The sequence below is a fragment of the Jaculus jaculus genome, chromosome 14 (assembly GCF_020740685.1).
Source record: "Jaculus jaculus isolate mJacJac1 chromosome 14, mJacJac1.mat.Y.cur, whole genome shotgun sequence".
Taxonomy (NCBI): Eukaryota; Metazoa; Chordata; class Mammalia; order Rodentia; family Dipodidae; genus Jaculus; species Jaculus jaculus.
The window spans coordinates 17111630-17134989 of record NC_059115.1 but is presented as its reverse complement, the minus strand read 5'-3'; the positions used below and the strand labels follow the sequence as shown (position 1 = coordinate 17134989).

General features: G+C 40.5%; 2 pseudogenes; both read left to right on the top strand.

Moving 5' to 3' along the window:
* LOC105944999 overlaps positions 1-22408 on the top strand; it is a 27319-nt pseudogene extending 4911 nt beyond the window's left edge.
* LOC101614947 lies at positions 22407-23360 on the top strand (annotated as a pseudogene).

The following is a 23360-nucleotide window of genomic DNA, read 5'->3' as shown; positions in this document are numbered from 1 at the left end:
ATAAGCTTAGCCTGAGAGCAAAATAATATCCTAAATTAATGTATTGCTAGATATATTAGTAGGGATATCAGGTTATTAGAGTCATACTAAGTGAGGGAAATCTCTACTTTGGTTTCACACGCTTTCTGATGACATTATTATTGAGAACTGGTGGAAGCTACTACCTGCTAAGTTAACATTCCAAATGCTTTACCAGATAGCCAAAGTATATTAGGTCAGAAGCAGGAATTCACTATGTAGTCTCAAGGTGGCCTCAAACTCATGGTGATCCTCCTCTTTCTGCTTCCCAAGTGCCGGGATTAAAGGTGTGCACCACCGTGCCCAGCTTTACTCCACCAGTCTTAAGAATCTTCAACATGCATATGCTCTTTCAAAGAACTTCAGTTCACCATATTAAAGGTCTGAGTATACTTTGGGTACTTATAATGACCTCTGTTGCAGTCTGGTTCGCATTGCTGGTAGAATTCACCCAACCAAAAGCAGCTTCTGGGAAAAAGATTTATTTTGGCTTACAGGCTCGAGGGGAAGCTCCACGATGGCATGAGCAGAGGGTGGACATCACCTCCTGGCCAACAGAAGGTGGACCACAGCAACAGGAGGGTGTGCCAAACACTGACAAGGAGAAACTGGCTATAAAGCCCATAAGCCCACCCCCAACAATACAATCCTTCCAGGAGGCATTAATTCCCAAATATCCATCAGCTGGGAACCTAGCATTCAGAACACCTAAGTTTATGGGGGACACCTGAATCAAACCACCACATTCCACCCCTGGCCCCCATAAACTGATATCCATACATGATGTAAAATACAATGCATTCAGTCTGACTTTAAAAGTCCCCATAGTTTTTATCAATCCCAATGATGTTCAAACATCCCCATAGTCCAAGATCTTTTAACTGAGCCATAATACCAAAAACTAACCTCAAAAAACCCATAATGGCACAGAATAAATATTCACACTGCAAAAGATGGCATTGGGCATAGCAAAGAAACATTCAACCAATACAAGATTTAAAACAACCAGGGCAAACATCAAACTCTGTAGCTTCAAGTCCAGCAACTCAAACCAGTGACAAATCTTCAAGTCCGATAATTCTAACCAGCAACGAGTCTCTGGCATTCCAATTGCACCCCTCCAACTAGGCTACTCACAGTCCTGGGAAACTTCATCGGGCCAGCAGCTCCTTGGCAGCCATCTCATGGTCCCTGCATCTCCATTGGGTCTCCACTGCAAGCCACAGTTCATCCTCATGGCCCCATTGCCTCTAGTTATTCAGTGCCTGACAGTGGAGCTACCCAGGAGGTTAAAACAAGAGAATCTTAAATTCAGAGCAACCCTGTTCAACTCAGACCCTGTTTCAAAAAAGTGTATAGAGGGCTGTGAATATGGCTCAGTGGTGTGTGTGCAGAATTCCCAATTAAGGAGCTGGGAGTGTTGCTTAGTTGTATAGCAACTTAGAGTGCTTAAGAGTTCACAGTTAGGAACTCTCGCCATGCCTTAATGGTATATTGCCTACCTATAATTCCTCAGTGTGGGGCTGGCATGTGGCTTGGTGATAGTATGTGTGAGGCCCAAGCTCCAACCCATAGTGCTACAAACAAAAAAAGTGCATGCATCAGCTGGCCTTGTGCCTATTTTCTCATTGCACTTGAATGGTGAAGGCAGGCAGATTGGGAGTTCATGGCTAGCCTGAGCTACAGGATAAGTTCAAGGCTATTTTACACTTTAGAGACCTTGTTTCAATATAAGAAAACAAAACAAAAGGGAGGAGGAGGGAGTCTAGAACAAGATGAGTAGGGAGGGAGTGGGGATGAATAATAACAGAATTATGAAAATAGCATAATGAAGCCTATTTTATGCCAATTTACAAAAAGAATAAAAAATGCTCATAATGATTACCATGTCTCAGCATTCTTCCTCATCAAATTTCCATGTTTCCCATTGTGTTTGTGTCAGAAACAGATGAGCCCTCACTGAAACTCACATCACTAAATCCCACTCCTTCAGTGTGCACTGGTCACCATTTTATAGTAGGTTGCCTAGACAGTGCCTTTGTTTCTTCATCTGTTTGCTTTCCAAGTGGCTGTAGTTTCCATACATAGGGACACAATTTGGTATCCAAACAAGAACAGCTTTGACTACGGATGCATGGCATTTTTGCTGGCTGAATAGGTATTGTTATTGTATCTGAATCTATGGTATGGAGCTTAATGAATTTCTCAGTGGGGACAGCTGGAGTAGTAAACCTTTTTTTTCTTGGGCAAATAACACATTTACTCTGTTGTGGACTTCAAAGGCCATCCATTATTTCACTAATTAATTCAGTTGATGAATTCACTAGTGATGGGGTAATTGACTGCCAACCCAATGATATGCAGCTTGCTAAGAAAAATATCCCAGGTGACAATATAAGTGGCCCTATTTTACTTTATCATTTGCACTACTGGGAATTGAATCCAGGCCTTGAATACATCAGGCAGGAGAATCCAGAAGTTTATAACCATCAAGAGCTGGGGAGGTGGCTTTGTGTGTAAGAGTGCTTGCCTCAAGCATGAGGACCTGAGATGCCTGGGTTCAATTCCCCAGGATCCATGCAAGCAGCTGGGCACAGCCAGGCACAACTGTAACACCAATCTTGTGGAAAACAGACAGGAGATAAACAGAGCTCATATGAACTGCACTTCCACATTCCAAAAGAGACTCAGTCTCAAGGAAGTGCCCAAATGTGCTATAGTGGATGGACACCCAGTGTTCTCCAACTTCTGCATGGCTTTGAGTGTATTTGCAAATTCAGATGTATAAACCACACACACACACACTTCACATACAAATAAATAATAATAATCAGAGAACCAACTTGGCTTGGTCATTAGAAGCTGAGGAAAGAGGATAGCAAGATCAAGGAAGGCCTGCTTGGAGTTCATAGTGAGTTCAAGGCCAACATGAATGACTAAATGAGACTTTGTCGCAAAATTAAATAAATACGAGAAGTAAACCTTGCCTAACATGCACAATGCTCTAGGTTTGGTTCCCAGGGCTTGAAAAAACGCATTTCTTTTGTATGGTAGCTGTAAAAAAGGCATGGTGGCTCGTGCCTACTAGCCCAACACTGCAGAGGCTGAAGTAGGGTCCCCATGAGAACAAGGTCAGGCTGGGCTAGAGTGAGACCCTGCCACAAGAGGAAGAATTCTAACTATGGATAAAAGTATCAGTCAGGAAATATTTATATTAAACATTTATTTTGCCCTTAAGGAAAACAAGGGCTTACTGAGCAGAAGCAACCAACACCTAAGCTTCCAGAGGCTGAACTGCAGGAGGCCATGACTGCTCGCTGGGCCTGTGCACTTTCTTCCTGTGATGCATTCAAATTCCTGCTCTTCATGTGTAGTAGAGCTGCCTGATACCATGCTGGTTCCATCCTATCCTGCTTTTTTGTGCACTGGTCAGTTCCTTGGTACACATCCATTTAACATGTGAACAGTTCCCTTCAGACCAGTAAATGAATCTAGTTAACTACCCCAGCAGAAAAAGTTTTTCAATTTTCTTTGAAAATCTGCCTTGGTGGTCTCAGGAACACCGCTCCATACATTTCTGATGTTAAAATTCCCCACCCTGTGCCCTTGGGGAAGTATCCACGTGGAGGCCTGCCAAGCCAGACCTGTCTGTGTGGACTGGCATGCCTATAGTCTGCATTTCTTCAGACAGAGCCCAGTGTCCCATTTTCTTACATGAAACCTTCCACTCACCTCCCGTCTCTTCCCCCTGCCTTGCCTGTGCTCCACCCCCACCTCCACCAGGTGGCCACAGTGTGTTGATGGGTAAGTCTGTGGCCTGCAGGCCCACAAAATCAGTCCAGTCCAGACCCTGTCACAGCAAGATTGACCTCCAGAGCATCTAGTTCTGAAAAGAAAGGGTTCAACAAAACTTCATTGCAGGCCTGTGCACCCTCGAATCCCTCCTGTTTCATTGGTCAAACGGAGGGTCATGACACATTTACAGTGGTCAGGCAGAGGATCATGAACATGTTGAGGCTGTCCTTGTGCCTGTACAGGAGTGGGCAAGTTGTGTGGCTGGAAAGGGGGTTATGTTGACCATTAGCATAAAGCAGCCTATTTTCAACACTCAGGATTCCTTTCTCAAAACGGACTCTTGCCTGAGTAAGAAGCCTGGAAGAAGAGAGGAAGGACGTCAGAAATGCCCGTTTCCCAGGTAAAAGTCACATTCTTGATTCGGTGTGTCTATATTTCTTGAAATGCTGCTTTAAGAGACTTCCTCTGGCTCAGAAGTGTTCTGGTGACATATTTGCTTGCAGTTACCCATCCCTTCCCATTGGCTCTATCTTTTTCAGTAGACCCCGCCTCACAGTAATCCATATTATTTTGATTGAAAGAGTTCCATCCGAGGATCCTTTGTAGTAACATTTTATAGGCTTCTGTTTTGTCAGGAAGGCTGGGCAAACGGTAGTGTCATATGAATACAGTATGTTTCTAGCTCTAAAATATTAAACATTTGGAATAGAACAGAAAGTTTAGAAACGTTTATCAATGATGAAGCATGTTTTATTATATAAATTATCTGAACCTTAAAACCACATCACATCTGTACCTTGAAGATCTTTGTGTTTGTTCTAGGTCTCTTACTGATGAGGTGTTTTAGATAAAAGAGTTTTCTGTTGTTGTTTTTAAAAGTTGCCATATACTTTTTTTTTTATACTTTCTAATTTTGAAGGTTTTGTGACCCTTCATTTTATTCCATGATGTATTCAGAAAACTCAGTAGCATATAATATTGTCAGCCATATCATAAATTTGTATGTTTAGTACCTCCTTTTGACTCAGTTGTAATTCAAAGTAGAACTCAAGATATTTAAACTGAAAATATGTCCTAAATATTCCTATGATTCTAATTGAAAATAACAATTGGAAACCATTTCTAGAATGTTCTGTTCTGTTTTCTTACTGATTGAGCAAAGATTGTTACAGAGAAGTTTTATCTTTGTCAAGAGAAAGGCTAGAGCCATGAAAAACATTTTTATTTATGGTTAATTGTAAACAATGATGAAGGTTACTTTTATTTTTATGAAGGTTATTTTTATTTCAGGATCTGTTAACATTCAGGGATGTGGCCATCGACTTCTCCCAGAAGGAGTGGGAATGCCTGGAGCCTGCACAGAGGGCTTTGTACAGAGATGTGATGTTGGACAACTATAGCAACCTGGTCACTGTGGGTGAGGATATTTTTCAAGCACAACTGCTCATCCTCAGGGTTCCTTGATATGTATGCTCATTTTATGGGAATGATTTTTAGTTCCTATGTGAATTAAGAGAAATTCTAACAGTGTAGTATGATATTTCAGATTCTTACCTCTTTTTTTTTTCCTTGATTTTTTGAGGTAGGCTCTCAGTCTAACTCAGGCTGGCCTGGAATTTACTATGTAGGTTGGTCTCAAACTAATGGTGATCCTCCTAACTCTGCCTCCTGAGTGCTGGGATTAAAGGTGTTCACCAACATACCCAGCTGATTTTGTCTTTTATACTTTCTAATTTTGAAGGTTTTGTGACCCTTCATTTTATTCCATGATGTATTCAGAAAACTCAGTAGCATATAGTATTGTCACCCATATCATAAATTTGTATGTTTAGTACCTCCTTTTGACTCAGTTGTAATTCAAAGTAGAACTCAAGATATTTAAACTGAAAATATGTCCTAAATATTCCTATGATTCTAACTGAAAATAACAATTGGAAGCCATTTCTAGAATGTTCTGTTCTGTTTTCTTACTGATTGAGCAAAGACTATGTTGAAAATCTCACAAATTTCTTAAGAATCCCAGTAAGCTCATGTGCCTCCTTGTAATATGCAGGTATTATTGTGTCTAAACCAAACTTGATTACTTGTTTGGAGCAAAACAAAGAACCCTGGAGTGTGGAGAGAGATGAAACAGAATCCAAACAACCAGGTATGTTGGAGTTAATGAAGCAGGGCCTCAGGTGAGAGTTCAAGGTCAAGGAGGAAGCCCAGACTTGAAAATGGTTTTGCCACGTTCTTTTTCAATAAAACTCATTCTTTTTAATTTGGGTAAAGTAATATTCTCAAGACATATCCTATTGGAGATATTAGAGTACATTTTGGCTTCTTATATTTGAATTATTTCAGGTTTCACACCTTAACCACTAAGCCATCTCTCTACCCATCTTGTGTAAGCTTTATCTAAATGTTACATAAAAGCCAAAACAGGGGCTGGAGAGATGGCTTAGCGGTTAAGCGCTTGCCTGTGAAGCCTAAGGACCCCGGTTCGAGGCTCAGTTCCCCAGGTCCCACGTTAGCCAGATGCACAAGGGGGCGCACGCGTCTGGAGTTCGTTTGCAGAGGCTGGAAGCCCTGGTGCGCCCATTCTCTCTCTCTCCCTCTATCTGTCTTTCTCTCTGTGTCTGTCACTCTCAAATAAATAAATTAATTAAAAAAAAAAAAAAGCCAAAACAGATTTTTGAAACAATTCTATTTCACCTTTTATATAATTATGATTGACAATATTCCTCAAAATACCACTAAACAATGCATATTAGATTAACTACTACAGATATCTCTTTCAGGTTAAAAAGCATTACTTCTCTAGCTGCTTTCTTCACTTTCTAAACAAATTTATCAAGGTTTGTATTTTTTCCACATAAATAAAAAGATTTATAAAACCAAACTATTTGATTTATCAATGATTAGTTTCTGCTTTATTTATATAGATAGATATATGTAATCAAATAATTTTAGTCAGAGTTTTATTTGGTAAATCTGTCTTAATTTGATATCACAAGAAGTCCTATTGCTTAAATTATCTCTCAGCACATGTTGTCTCCTGCCCCATAGTATCTTCTGGGCTCTACTATTCCTAAAATTCAAAAACTGAGATAATTTATCTCTGTTTACAGTTCTCCTTGAATAACTAATTTGTTAATCTACAGAAGAATACATATAACCAAAAATGTTATAAAATGGAGATGTAGAAGTTAATTTTGCTTTAGTTGCCTCAAAAAAAAAATTTCTGGGTGTTTATTAAATCTTTATCAAATGGATTAAATTTGTTGGTAAAATGCTGTTTCCAGGTTACTAATATGTTTTGCCTGTATTTACAACCATTAGATATTTAAAGGCAAGATATACGTTTTTTTCTGTCATAGATTTGGCTTAAAATGTCACTAGGCAACTTAAGATAGATCTTAGGCAAAATGACATTAAACTTTTATACTGTCATTCACTAGATATGTTTTTCTAAAAATAAAAGGTGACCAGATGCCTTGTATCCACACTTTTCTTCAATACTAGTGCAAATGTCCTAATTGGTGTGAAATAACCATAGTTAGAAGCCAAAGCCAATGAAGACATAGAGCTAAAGGACAGCCAATATTTTCTGTCCCTGTCCCCAGGTCAGGCCTGCCCCAGGAGACAATGGGATACTTGTAAGTTGCCCTGTAGCTTCAGTAAGTCACCATCTTAAAATCAGTGATGCCATGGAGACCTAGAGTTTGGGCTTTACCCAACATATAGTGTACAAGAGGAAGGTTAAATCAGAGGGAAAGATCCTCAGTGTTTCCAAGGAAAGCCACATGGTCAGCAAGATCCTCACTCATCCCAGAAAATTATTTAATAATCATGTTTGTGCTAGAGTGGATGTATGTGCCCCAATGGACTCAGGTGTTTTATTAAAGCTTGTAACTTGGACATCCAGTGTCTGGCTGGAAAAGGTATCACTATGGGTAGACCCTGGGGCCCATCCCTAAGGTATGTTTGAGGGCGGTTCTAAATTCCAACTTCAAGGTATGCAGAGAGGTTTTGAACTCAGTTGGGCTTGCTAGTGGTGCTGGCTGTTTGATGGTGTCACTCTGCTTGGATTTGTGCATGGGAGCCAGCTTCTTCCACCATTTGATGGAACTTCCCCCAGATCTGTAAGCTGAAAATAAACCCTTGCTCCTCCAAACTGTGCCTAATTTGGATGTTCATCCCAGCAACTTGGAGATGTGTACAACAATATTCTTCTGTTACCTCACATTCAAAGCAAGAGGGCACACATGTGTGTGTGTGTGTGTGTGTATTTTTAATATATTCATTTATTTGAGAGAGACAAAGAGGCAGACAGAGGGAATGGGCACACCAGGGCATCCAGCCACTGCAAATGAACTCCAGACACACGCACCCCCTTGTGTATCTGGCTAACGTGGGTCCTGGAGAGTCGAGCCTATATCCTTTGGTGTTGAAGGCAAATGCCTTAATAGCTAAGCCATCTCTCTAGCCCCCTTCTATATATATTTAAAAGTAACCAGTAAATCTCATCCTAACTTGTTGCCTAATTTAGAATACCAGGCATATAAGCAATCCCAACCCAATCACCAAGTACCAACCTCCGGCCCCCTCCAAGTCCAGGAGCTTACCTCTTTGTTTGTTCCTAAAATAAATCTGCTTAACTTTCACTTCTGCCATGTCTGCACAACACAATGAAGTCAAGAGCCAGTGTCTTAGGAAGTATTGCATCTCTCAAAACTTATAACAATGCTGTGCTGGGTTCCACAACATGCTTATGGTCATCCTGTGTCTCTTTCCAAGCAATGACAAAGGAGGTAGCTTTCTATGTTGATGTTCCCAGTAAACCACAGTTTCCTTAGTACCTCACTATATTAGTCAGAGTTCTCTAGAGGAACAGAACTGATAGAATTAAAAAGAGAAATCAAGATGGGTATGGTGGTGCACTCCTTTAATCCCAGCACTCAGGAGGCAGAGGTAGGAGGATCACTGTGAGTTTGAGGCCAGCCTGAAACTACAGGGTTGAGTTCCAGATAAGCCTGGGCTAGAGTGAGACCTTATGTTGAAACCCACTCACTAAAAAGTGTGAGGAGGGGCTGGAGAGATGGCTTAGAGGTTAAAGGCATTTGCCTGGAAAGTCAAAGAATCCCAGTTTGAATCTCCAGGACCTACACGTAAGCAAGATGCACAAGGGGGCTCATGTGTCTGGAGTTTGTTTGCAGTGGCTGGAGGCCCTGGTGCACCCCACCCTTCTCTCTTGCTCTCAAATAAATAAATAAAATATTTTTGAAAACTTTAAAAGTAGGGCTGGAGAGATGGCTTAGCGGTTAAGCGCTTGCCTGTGAAGCCTAAGGACCCCAGTTCGAGGCTCGGTTCCCCAGGTCCCACATTAGCCAGATGCACAAGGGGGCGCACGCGTCTGGAGTTCGTTTGCAGTGGTTGGAAGCCCTGGTGCGCCCATTCTCTCTCTCTCCCTCTATCTGTCTTTCTCCCTGTGTCTGTTGCTCTCAAATAAATAAATAAAAAATGAACAAAAAAATATTTAAAAAAAAAAAACTTTAAAAGTAAAGCGGGAGGACATTTTTTGGATTAGCTTACAACTGCAGTATGTTCCAGGTCAGCCTGGACTGGAGTAAGATCCTACCTCCAGTCTCCTCCCAAAGGGGAGGGGATTTATTAGATTAGTTTGCATCTGTCCAACAATAGCAGTCTGCAAACTTGAGAGTCAAGAAACCTGGGAGCTACTCTGGCCACATGGTTGGATAACTCAGCAGTCCCAATCTGGTACTGAAGACCTAGAGGATTCCTGGAAAGCTGCAGGTCTTCAGTCCAAGTTGGAAGGCTGAGGAAACTTGTTTCCAATGCCTATGAACGATAGCCAAACAGGATAGATGAACATACAAATTAAGGCACTTGCCAGCAAATAGCACAGACAGGAGGAAGGGAGCTCTTTCCTCTCAGAGTTTCCTTACATGATGCCCTCTACCAGCAGGATTTCCCACTCTGCGGGAAGGGCTCACTTTGCAAGGACAGTCAATCCTTTGAAGCAAACTCAGAGACTCACCCCAGAGGAATGTCTGTAGATTCCTAATGAGATCAAGTTGGCAATAGAATTTAACAATCACACTCATCAAATCAATTCAGCCCCTACTATTCTCCCTACCCCCTCTGTGTATACTTAAGTAGGCTTTTTTTTTTTTTTTTTTGACAATCTATAACCTGGATATTTTTCAGGCTCTAACAGATGGCACCATTACTATTGGGACAAATGTTTGCTGTGTGATAATGTAACAAATTGTACTATCTAATTTTATGAGGATATTATTGGTTTTGTGGTACTCTGTTTAGCTACAAATTCATAACTCTTTCAGAGTTTGTACAAAATCAATGTGGTAAATATATTTTTCAAGTATATTTATTTTATTTATCTTTAGTTTTCTGGATGTTACCATGCTAATATAGTGCTATGATTTTCACATAAATAAAAGTTTTCACCTGAGTCCCTGAAGTAGGATAATTGTCTTCATTTTTTTTTCAGATTTGTCTTCACATTACTACCAACAACTTTTTGCATGGGAGAATGCTCAACTACTCTTCCAGAAAATGATGTCAGGTATATATAAAAACAGTGGCTTTGGAAAATTGTGCTTAAGGAAAGGTAGGGAATACAGGGTAAGTGTGAAGGTCATAAATGGAAAGATACACTTATCCCATATGCCACAACTTTACATGACATTCCTGCTAACACTGAAAAAGTGTAAGGTTCAGGAGTGACCAAGACCACGGAGACCACTCTGAGGCAAAGGTGGAAGCTTTTATTTAGGGAAGATACGAGCTGCCAGGACTAACTCTCAAGAGCAGAGCAGTCAACTTGGGATTACCATTAGTGGGCTATATAGAGCTCTTCAGTTGTGGAAGGTGAGGAAGGGGGAAGTAAAAACAAGGTTTCTTTAGGGGAAATCAAAGATAGCCAGGGTGTGGCACCAGAACAAGGTAACCTGAGAGATAAGATAAGGGGACAGGAAACCTAGACCTGGGGCATTGGTAGGCAAGGAAGGGATGATGGCTGGTGGTTCCTGGAATGCGGATGACCTCACTTCCTTATGCCTCTGTTGCCCTGCTGCTGTCCTCGGTTAATCCATTTTGTCCTAACCTAACAAAAAGAACTTTTAATGTCTGCCCAAAATATTTATGTTGTGTCAGCTTATGTTCAAGATTGTGTTTTGGTTTTTTTGTTTGTTTGTTTTGTTTTTGTTTTTTTGTAATGCAGTGTCCCTATCAAGCTTTCAAACAAGGCTTTATTGCTACAAGAACTTTGAAAATTCTGAATAATGATATATACCCCTTAATACTATACATATTTGAAATATTTTGCATATAGAGTTAGAGAGAACTATCCATCATTTCTTTAGAAAGGAGATTTACAAGTAAAGAAAGATGCTTTAAACGTAATCAGTCTGAGAGATCCTTTGCCAAATCTTTATTATTGCTCTGTTAATAATTAGTTCCAGCTTCTGCCAGGTTATATAAATTAGATAACTATGAAAACTGATTACAAATTCTTTTTTTTTTTTTTTTCTGGCTTTTCAGGGTAGGGCCTCAGGGTAGCCTTGAGCTCATGGTGATCCTCCTACCTCTGCCTCCTAAGTGCTGGGATTAAAGGTGTGTCACTATGCCCGGCTTGTTTATAAATTCTTTTAAGTTAAGGGTATCAGCATGTGAGTGTGAAAATTCCTACATATGTAATGAAAGTAAAATGGCTAGCACTGAGATACCCTTTTAAATAACTTTCTAGATTCTCATCATGGAGATGCATCATATCAAGAAAATATGTTTCTCAATGTAATCAATTGTAGATGTAACCCTGTTAATCATCACAGAGTTCATTCTCCAGAAGACAACTGCAAATGTGGTAAAAGTACAAAAGTTTTGGATCAGTGTCCAAAGCTTAATGTCCATCAATACATTGGTATTCAGGAGAAGCCTTATGAAAGCAATGAACACAGCAAACTGTTTAACAGTTCCACACAAGGTAGTCAGTGTAAGAGAAATAGTACCACAGAAAACTCCAACAAAAACAGATATGGTCAATATGGGAATGCCCCAATGGATTCATCAAACCTAAACAGATACAATAAAATGCACACTGGAGAAGAACCTAGCAGAGGTAGAGACTGTGAGAGATCTTTCAGTGTGTGCCCCAGCCTTAGTCAAAATCAGACAACCCTCACTGGGAAGAAACAACACAGATACAAAGATTGTAATGAATATTTTGCATCTTCTTCAAAACTTGTTTCTCACCAAAAAATCCATAATGGAGAAAACCCAGACAAATGTAAGAAATGCATAAGATGTTTTGAGACTTGCCAACACCTCACTAGACTTCAGATATTTCATACTGAAGAGAAACCCTACAAATGTAAGGAATGTGGTCGGTCCTTTAAGTGGTTGTCATACCTTGAAAACCATCACAGTATTCATACTGGAGAGAAATCTTTCAAATGTAAGGACTGTGACAAATCCTTTATCAAGTGCTCACACCTTAGAAGCCATCAAAATATCCACACTGGAGAGAAACCTTTCAAATGTAAGGAATGTGACAAATCTTTTACCCAGTGCTCAAATCTTCGAAGACACCAGAAAATCCATACTGGAGAGAAACCTTTCAAATGTAAGGAATGTGACAAATCCTTTACACAGTACTCAAATCTTAGAGCTCATCATAAAATTCATACTGGAGAGAAGCCTTTCAAATGTAAGGAATGTGACAAGTCATTTAACCATTGCTCAAATCTTAGAACACATCAAAAAATTCATACTGGAGAAAAACCCTACAAATGTAATGAATGTGCTAAGTCGTTTTACAGGTTTTCAGACCTTGAAAATCATTACAGAATTCATACTGGTGAGAAACCTTTCAAATGTCAGGGATGTGACAAATCCTTTACCCAGTACTCATATCTTAGAATTCATCAGAAAATTCATACTGGAGAGAAACCTTTCAAATGTAAGGAATGTGACAAATCCTTTACCCAGTGCTCAACTCTTAGAGCTCATCAGATAATTCATACTGGAGAAAAGCCTTTCAAATGTAAGGAATGTGACAAATCCTTTACCCAGTGCTCAACTCTTAGAAGACATCAGGTAATTCACACTTGAGAGAAAGCCTGCACATGGAGAGTAACCATTAAATGTTAGGAATGTGACAGATCTTTTACCCTGTGCTCATGTATCAAAATGCATCTCAAAATTCATACTGAACAGAACCTGAAAACTGTAAAGAATATGGAAAATCATTTACCCAGTTCTCAAATTTTAGAACCCATCAGGAAATTCATACCAAAGGCAAATCCAGCAAAATGATTTAATAAAAACTTATAGTCACTCTCTGTATGCTGCAGAAAAACGTTTCAAAATTCAAGAATGTGACAAATCCTTGTATAGGGATATACAGGAAACTGTAAACAGCTTTAACATCTACAGAGAACGTAGGAAAATATCTCCCTGTTTGCAAAAAAAAAAAAGGTGGGCCAGCATTTAATCAATTTTAAATCTAAATAGTAACAGAAAATTTGTACTAGAATGGAGCTACATAGCAACCATTTCAGACATTATACTATGGTATAGCATCAAAAAACAAAATCAATGCTGATTATATTTTATTTTAATGGGGTAGGATATTACTATGCCGGCATTTATTATTTGGAAGCATTTTGAATTACTAATATTTGAAGTTTAAGAGAAGATCATGTTTGTGTGGTGGAGTGACAAGGATGATCCGCTAATCCCAGTAGTAATGGTTCTCTATTGCTTTTAATCTTCATTTTGACCGAATCACATATACTGTATCTTGAAATGGTTTATAAATGCTGCATATATTTATTTTATTTTCATAAATAAAACTGATATATTTTATATTTTAATATGGAACATCAATGAAATGTGGTTTGTTGTTGTCAAGTTTGAACATTAAACTGTCCCATGTGTTGGTACGGGGACCGTTGGTCCTGGAGCATGGTGAATGCTGGGTAGACTCAAGATAGCTGGAGCTAGAGGCAGCCTGATGTGTTTCCCATGTGGTGCCCCTGGGCCAAAGGGTGGCGAGAAGTTGGTATATACAGTTCCTGCCTGACCGGGGACAGAGAGCAGTAGCCCAGAGGCTAGGTCTCCTATTCATAGGATGGAGCAAATGGTTGCGTGGACATGGGGCACCTGTTACCAGATATGACATGGACACAGAACTTCCTGATGCCAGAACATGGTGACAAGTTGGTAGGTGCAAGGTTTTCTTTACCCAGGGTTAGAAAAGCAATGGTGCAGGGAAAGAGCCTTCTAGTCATGGGATGTGATGGATGGTGATTCTACACAGGCCTCCTTTATCAGAGGCACATGGAGAGGGGCACAGGTGCAGGACCTGCTGTCCCTGGAGCATGAAGAACAGTCGCACAAGCACAGGGCTTCCTAGACATAGTACAGGGTATGGTGGTGCAGGGGCATGGCCTTATTACCCAGCACTCAGGGAGAGAGAGCACAGTCACACCAGTGCTGAACCCAGAGTGCAGCAAACAATGGGCGGGTACAAGGTGTTCTTTACTCGGGACTCAGCAAGTGGTGGTGCAGGCACAGAGCTTCCACATCATGGGACATGGTGATGGTGGCATAGCCCTATAATGTCATTTATAGGATCACTGCACCATCTGACCTCTCCACAGACTACTGATAAAAGAGGTGCTGTCAACATGCCTCTTATTCACTGTGCTCCATGACTCGGAGGCCGTATCCATGCCACCTATAGCTGCACCCTGTGTCCAGCAGGCCAGTTGCCTGTACCACCTCTTGCTGCACCCTGGGTAAAGGAGATCCTTAGCCTACCCACAGTTCATTGAAATTCATGTTCTTTTTGACCTTTCTTCAGTGATACTTCCTAGGCCCTGGAGGGGACGATGTATATGCCCCATCTAGAGCCAGCCACTCACTCGTCACTTATTTGCAGCATGTATCCATCTATGATTCCCTGCATTAGACACCTCCACTGCTACCCCCCCTCCAGACCAAAAATTTAAAAAAAGCTTTTCTAATTTGGGCTAAGAACAGAACAGATCTGTGTGTTTAAAGATAAATATTTGGGCTGGAGAATTGGCTTAGTGGATAAAGCACTTGCCTGCAAAGCCAAAGGACCCAGGTTCAATTTTCCAGGACCCATGTAAGCCAGATGCACAAGGTGGCACATGCATCTGGAGTTTGTTTGCAGTGGTTAGATGCTGATTGATAGATAGATAGATAGATAGATAGATAGATAGATAGATAGATAGATAGATAGATAGATAACTGATATTGAACTCTTGGCCAACAACACAGTAACTCATTTCTGAAGGAAGGTTATCTAACACAAGTGTTTCCTCCATAAATAAAACCATACCTTTGTCAAACTTACCAGCAGCAGACTGCACCTTGGTGCTGTACTGGGAAGTCATTGTAAACAGTGAAGCTCCCAGAAAAGACACAAATGGAAAAACCAACAGCAAAAAAGATGCTTATTTACCACAAGTTCTGAGAGAAAAAAGGCAGAACCTTGGCTTGCTTGCCCTTAGTGGGAATGAGCACACTGGTGACATAAGGTCTGGCAGTTGTGCATATCTGTGAGTAGCTGGGAAGATTCTGTGATATCCATTCTGATATGTTGGCACATTACCGAAACAAGAAACCCAGAGTAATGAAGATTAGCTATAATTGTGCTATGTAAAGAGATTTAGGGCAATAAGAGACAAAAGACAATGACATCCTGTGAGATTACAATGGAGCTGAACTATCCTACTGCCTAGTGATATTTCAGCTGTCCTTAAACATAGCACAGCATGCTACTTCTGGTTTTGAGGTAATGCTGGTGTATTATGAAAGTATTACATACACAATTCTGTACAGTGCATAATAGTTGGTAATAATAAAATATTCTCACTGGCTTAGATTTTTACTGCCCTATACATTATTATCATCATTTTAGGATGCACTCCTACTTAATACAGATGAATGCAACTGTAAACAGCATCATAGGTTATAGCAGCAGCTTCATAAAACTCATGCTTTTTACATCGGATGATCACAACATTTTTTTGTACTTTATCTAATCTCACTATTTGGTTCATCATGGCCCAAGGAATAATAATCTATTATGTGCATATACAGATAAGTACTTCATATATATTATAGAAACACACACATACCATGGGTCAAAGTGTGTGGTAGATAATATCACGATCTGTGTAACTGTTGTTTGTGTAATGACAAAACAATGTAATACCACATTTCTAAGAACCAACCCTCATAATTGATATATAACTGTAAGTATACTTGTTTAATAGTCTACGTCCTTTCTGAATCTGCCTTCAGAGGGCAAACGCTCTGCTTTATAGCTTTATTTCTTTTCAGCACCATGCTGGTTCAGGGCAGTTGCACAATAAATATCTGTTGAAAGTGTCAATAGAGGTCAGGTAGAATGATAAATATATTTGCTATTGTGTGGTGAAAAATACAAAGATGAATTAATTTTGAAACCCAGCCACTTATATAAGATAACAGTGCACACGTACACATATTTTCATGCCAACAGGTGTAATGGTTTCAGTGACATCTAGACATTTAGAATTGTAGCTGAAGATCAAGGAATACTAAATGAATAAGCTGATTCTAGAAGCAAGTAGAAAAATGAGCAAAGGAGAGAATTTCTTCTGGAGAGGATCAAGCATAATCAAAAGATGTGAAGCCAGAGCCGGGCGTGGTGGCACACACCTTTAATCCTAGCACTTGGGAGGCAGAGGTAGGAGGATCGCCGAGAGTTCGAGGCCACCCTGAGACTACATAGTTAATTCCAGGTCAGCCTGTACCAGAGTGAGACCTTACCTCGAAAACCAAAAAAAAAAAAAGATGTGAAGCCAGGCATGATGGCACACACGCCTTTAATCTCAGGCTGAGGTAGTAAGATTATTGTGAGTTCAAGGCCAGCCTGGGGCTGGCTACAGGGTGAGTTCAAGCTCAGTCTGGAATAGAATAAGACTCTAGCATGAAAAATCAAAAGGGAAGAAAGAGACAAACTTGCACCCCTGCACTTTGTACTTTGGTTTGACTTGTGTCTGAGAACATGGATGGCCAGATGTTTTATTTCTCATTTGAATCTTTCTTTGTTCTCTTTTCAAATTCATCTCCAGCCTTTTTTTTTTTTTCTTTCTCTCTCTCTCTCTCTTTTTTTTTTTTGTCGAAGTAGGGTCTCACTCTAGCCCAAGCTAGACCTGGAATTCACTATGTAGTCTCAGGCTAAGTTTGAACTCATGTCAATCCTCCTACCTCTGCCTCTTGAGTGCTGGGATTAAAGGCATGTGCTACCACTCCAGACCAGTTAAAGAATTATAAATATTAAGATGCCTACCATGAAGTAAAGAGTACTTGAAGAGCTGGGCATGGTGGTGCACACCTTTAATCCCAGCACTCAAGAGGCAGAGGTAGGAGAATTGCTGTGAGTTCAAGGCCAGTCTGAGACTAAATAATGAATTCCAGGTCAGCCTGGATTACAGCAAGACCCTATCTGGGAAAACAAAAATACAAAATTCTTAATTTGATACATAGCTGAAACCCAAGGACTCCTTAGTGAACAGTTCTCCTCTTCCTCTTCATTTTAAAGTATTATTTCATTGTTTACATAAGTTTTTGTTCTGTTTCTTTTAAAATATATTTTTTAAATTTTTTATTTATTTATTTGAGAGCGACAGACACAGAGAGAAAGACAGATAGAGAGAGAATGGGTGTGCCAGGGCTTCCAGCCTCTGCAAACGAACTCCAGACGCGTGCACCCCCTTGTGCATCTGGCTAACGTGGGACCTGGGGAACCGAGCCTCGAACCAGGGTCCTTAGGCTTCACAGGCAAGCGCTTAACCGCTAAGCCATCTCTCCAGCCCTTTAAAATATTTTTTAATTTTTATTTATTTATTTGACAGAGAGAATGGGTGCACCAGGGCCTCCAGCCACTGAAGACAAACTCCAGACACATGCACTCCCTTGTGCATCTGGCTTACATGGGTCCTGGAGAATCAAACTGGAATCCTTTGGCTTTGCAGGCAAATGCCTTAACTGCTAAGCCATTTCTTCAGCCCCGGCTCTTACATTCTTTCCACTACCTCTTCTGCTATACTCCCTGAGCTATTGGAGGGTATGATAGAAATGTCTCATTTAGTGCTAAACCCTCAATTATCTCTTGTCTGCACTTTGATGAGCTTTGAGTCTCTCCTGCACTTGTTGCCATCAGAAAAGAGGAATTTTTAACTAAAAGTGAGAGTAACACTAATATACAGGTATAAACATAAGTATTTAGAGGGTAATTTGGTGGGCATAATTCATTCATAGCCAAACAACAGTAGTAGCTTCCTCTCTAGAGCTTATGACCTTCCATAAACTTTTTAACAGGTTTTCAATATCAGGCATGAATTCCTTACTGTGGAGTGGGCCTCAGTTCCAATCTGAGGTGGCTAGTTACCCCTATAACAGTCATGCCACTAATGTACTATTGGGCATAACTGGCCAGTTGTATAGCACCACATTATTCACTCAGGGTATTTCTGCCCAAACTTCTCTCTAACATATATTTTCCAATAGTTAACAAAGAAGTATATTTTCTTACGGTTTATTCATACCTGCTTTTTTGTTGTTTTTCTTTATTTTTTTGGTTTTGTTTTTTTTGAGGTAGAGTCTCACTGTAGCCCAGCTGACCTGGAATTAACTATGTAGTCTCAGGGTGGCCTTGAATTCACACAATCCTCCTACCTCTGCCTCCTGAGTGCTGGGATTAAAGACATACGCCACCATGCCCAGCTCTGTTTTGTTTTCTTTTGTTTTTCTAGGTAGGGTCTTGCTCTAGCCTAGGCTGACCTGAAATTCACTATGTAGTCTCAGTGTGGTCTCAACTGACAGCAATCCTCCTATTTCTGCTTCCTGAGTGCTGAGATTAAAGGTATGTGCCACCACATTGGCTCTAACTTCTTTAGTTTTGATTAACTACTCTCCACCACCCACTCCTCTCCTCCACTCCCCTTCTCTGAACCTACTTATGCAATTTCTGTTTCTTGTTAAAAGATAAATGTGACCACCAACTGTCAAGTGTGGAATCATCTGATGGCTCCTCTTCCTAATGTCTCAAAGATGCAAATCTAAGTGGTGGGTCAGCAAACTTTCTGTGCTTTAGTTTAAATGCACAGTGAACAAGGCAATGAGTAGCAATAATAATAAATAATAATAACAGCAACTTAGTTCAGTGGAACATGTAGGTTCACAAGCAAGGAATGAACACAGTGCATAATTACAGAGTAAACATAGAGTAGACTTATGATAGATGTATTACACCAGGATTCCTGAAAACAATAAGCTCTCTGAAATGAGTGAAAGTCATTATGGCCCATATTATTTCTTGGATAAAGTAAATATGTCTGTTGTTATCTTTGTTATCTTTGCATTGCTAGGAGAAAGCATCAAACCAAAAGCACCTGATGGGAGTAAAGGTTTTATTTTGGTTTACAGTCTTGGGTAGAAGTTGCATGATGACAGGGGAAAGCATGGCATGAACAGAGGCTGTACATCACCTCTGCCACTGCAGGGGGAAAACAGCAGCAAGAAAGTGAACCACACTCTGGCAATGGGGAGCTGCCTATAACACTTCAAAGCCCACCCACAACAGCACACCTCCTCCAACAGCCTCGACCTCTCAAATTGCTATCTACAGCCTACCACATTGGTTCTTTCTGGCTCATGGCATGATGCATGATGTCACCAAAAATACACATGAAAGGATATTAGGAATGGGATACATAGATGGCATGGATGACAGAGTTATTGTCTCCCTCTTGAGACTGAAGAGGCCACAGTTACTGCAATGAATGGTACAAATGAAGGCATATTTTAGGCATTTAATCCATCTAAATTAAGTATATAGATAACTTTCAAGATTCTGCCTGGGCCAGGGTGAAAGAGACAGGTGCTGGGGATAATCAACAACTACCAAAGCAGAGATCCAGAGGCTCCTAAGAGCTCATCACTAAAGTAGACTTAAAACTCACCAACCATGGCTCAGGGAATTTTGCATAAGAGGGAATGGAAAGATTGTAGGAGCCACAGGTTGAGACATCATGCCCAGAGGTGTGGCCTCCCCCCAATAACTGCTGCTCCCACAATGCATAACCAGCAACCCCATGGGGAATACCTGCAACTCCACTGAGGAGGGCCTCCAGCAGATGGAGGCAGGGCCAAGGGAAAGTTTCATTACCAACACATGATGTACCCATACCCAAGTATGAACATAGTAGGAAAAAAAAAAAAAGGATTCTGCCTGGACCTAAAACTCCCTCATGGAGCTCACCTGTAATGAGTTACTTTGTTTGCCTAAGGATGTGATCCCCAGGAAGACAGGCAGAGGGATAGATGGGAATGCTGAATAACACAGAAGGTGCCATACATACTGGCATCAGATGTTGACGTTCCATTACAAAATTAAGATTAATACTTTGTGTAAAATAGTTCCTGACAGCTTAATAAAGATATGAGAATTTCAACAACCAGACACACCTGACTTTCCCAAATATTAGATATGAAACATAGAGTAATAACCTACCATGCATAATAATTGATTTTCTGTCTAAAAAAAGGATAAAAAGAGATACTAATATATAGAAATAATTTAATAAAATGATATGTGTAAGATTGTCTCACATGTTAGATTGTTTTCAGGTACTTTATTTACTACTTGCCTTATTTTCAAGAACTCTAGGCCAGGAGGAGTTAGTGTAGACAAAGTCTTTGTCATTTTGGAACACTATCACAAGTTAATATATTCTGGTGACATGGCTCTTGAGGCTGGGATTCACATATCAGGGTGTCAGCAGGATCGTCTGAGGGTGGGTCATTTTCCAGGTTGTAAACCACCAGCTTCTCATTGTGTTCTCTCATAGCAAAAGTACAAGAGAGCTCCTTGCTGTCTTATAAGATCATTAATACCCTTCACAAGAGCTCTAACCTCATGACCTAAATAGTCCCCAAAGTCCCTTTCTTCATATTGGAGGTTAGATCCAATATCTTTAGGAGACAAAAGGCATTCATTTCATAGCAATTAGTGAATAAAATTGACACAACCCCTTTCCTAACAGAAGTAAGAATTTACAAGGGGGAGACAATGTCAATCAGATTTTTTTTTCGTTTTTGAGGTCTCACTCTAGCTCAGGCTGACCTGGAATTCACTCTGTAGTCTCAGGGTGTCCTCGAACTCATGGCAGTCCTCCTATCTCTGCCTCCCGAGTGCTGGGATTAAAGGCGTGCACCACCACACCTGGCTATCAATCAGATTTTTTTCTGCTAGACTCTTAAAAGTGCTATGAATGATGAATATGAGGAAAGATAGGTTGTCATTTGCTTGAGACAGAGTCCTGTTCTGTACCAAAGGCCAGACTTGAACTTGTGATCCTTACGCGTCAGCCTCTTGGGTACTCAGCTCATAGGACTATGTCACCTGACTCAGTTGAAATCATAGACTTTTTGTTTCTTGATGATTTGGTTAAACTTTAAGGGAAAGAGAATAGCATCAGTAGGGGCTTCCCTGAAGGAAAGGCTTGGTCTCATAACTCAAAGAGCTAACAGACATTTCCTCAGTAGATGGGTATTTTTTAAGAGGGTCTTCTATAGCCTAAAGGCCCAAATTTGATGAACTTAGAGATTTTTATTAAACTGAAACAACTCTATAGGTCCTGAAGAAGACAGCATGAATCAAAACATGTGTTTCCATACTGTTAAGATTTATATGCTTTGAAGCTGGAGAGATTGGTCAGGGGTTAAGGTGCTTGCACATAAAGCCTGGTGACCCAAGTTTGATTCCTCAGTACCCATGTAAAGCCAGATCTACAAAGTGGTAGATGTATCTAGAGTTTATTTGCAGTGGCTAGAGACCCTGGTACCCCCATTAATTCTCCCTCTCTCTCCTCCCCCCTCTCTCTCTCCAAATCAATAAATATTTTTAAAATATTAGATTGCCATGAGTTCGAGGCCACCCTGATACTCCATAGTGAATTCCAGGTCAGCCTGGGCTAGAGTGAGACCCTACCTCAAAAAAAAAAAAAAAAAAAAAAAGAAATTAGCCAGGCATGGTGGCGCACACCTTTAATCCCAGCACTTGGGAGGCAGAGGTAGGAGGATCACCGTGAGTTCGAGGCCATACATAGTGAATTCCAGGTCAGCCTGGGCTAGAGTGAGACCCTACCTCAAAAAAACCAAAAAAAAAAAAAAGAAAAGAAAAGAAAGAAAGAAAGAAATTAGAAAGGTATCAAGTAACAACTTAATGCTTCACCTTAAAGCCTTGGAAAAAGAAGAACAAGGTAAACCAAAAATCAGGAAATGGGATGCCCAGGACGAGTGCACAGTGGCCGGTGCCAAGGAGAAACTGCAGCTGTGGCTGCCGCCCAGACAAAACCCCCCATCAAGAAGCGGCTGCAGCAGGGACTGGGCCACCATTGCCGGAGGCCCTGGATGCAAAGTTCAGTTCTCACAAAATTATAAAAGTGGGAAAACTCAAGACAAAGAAATCGAACAAGACTAGTGAGTTCATTGATATGGCAAATTGGCCAACACCAAGTGAATTAGTGAACACTGGATCTCAGAATGTCCTCCTCCAAGGAAATAAAAAACACAAATTAGAAAAGGAAAAGAAGAGAAAGTTGAAAAGAGAAGCAACAGTGAGATCAAAGAAAACTGAGAAGCAAAATTAGATGGTCTTGCTGAAAATGTCAGTGAGGATGAGGCTCATTCAAGTAACCAGCGAAGAAGAGCTAATAAGTACAAGTGGGTACAACTGCACTTAGATGATGTGAGACCAGATATTCAGGAAATACCTGGATCCAGGAATAGTAGATATCAACCTGAAGCAAGTAAAGCAACACAAAATAGGAAAAATGACATGAGGTGGAAGAAGAGATAAAGAAAAGAAAGATGATAAAGATGAAGTGTGCAATGTGAAGCTTGAGGGTGGCAATACCTGAGGTTCCACTAAGGGTGGAGGAAGAGGCAGAGGAAATCCTCAGCTGAACTTTGATTATTCATATGGCTATTGAGAACATGGTGAAAGAACTATCAGCCATTTCCAACAGAACTCAACACCAGCATGATGTATCACTACAATGATGTATCCTGTAGAAGAAGCTTTGCTGAAAGAGTCCATTATGCATCAAATGGAGTATGATTTCAGTATAGAAAATTTGGAACGGGAATTTTTTCTTCAGAGAAAGATGGATGTACAAGGTTTCTTGCCTATTTCTCTGATTGTTGGTTTTCACCATGTTCAGGCTGTTACCACAAACCTTAATCTAATTATAGAAGCACTGAAGGATAGCACAGAAGTAGAGATTGTGGATGAGAAAATGAGAAAAATGGCCAATACCTACTCCTCCTCATGGAATGTGCCACAAACAGATTTCTCTCAGCTGATTGATTGTCCAGAGTTCATACCAGGCCAAGCCTTTGGCTCACATGCAATCAGGGTGATGATCTACTGA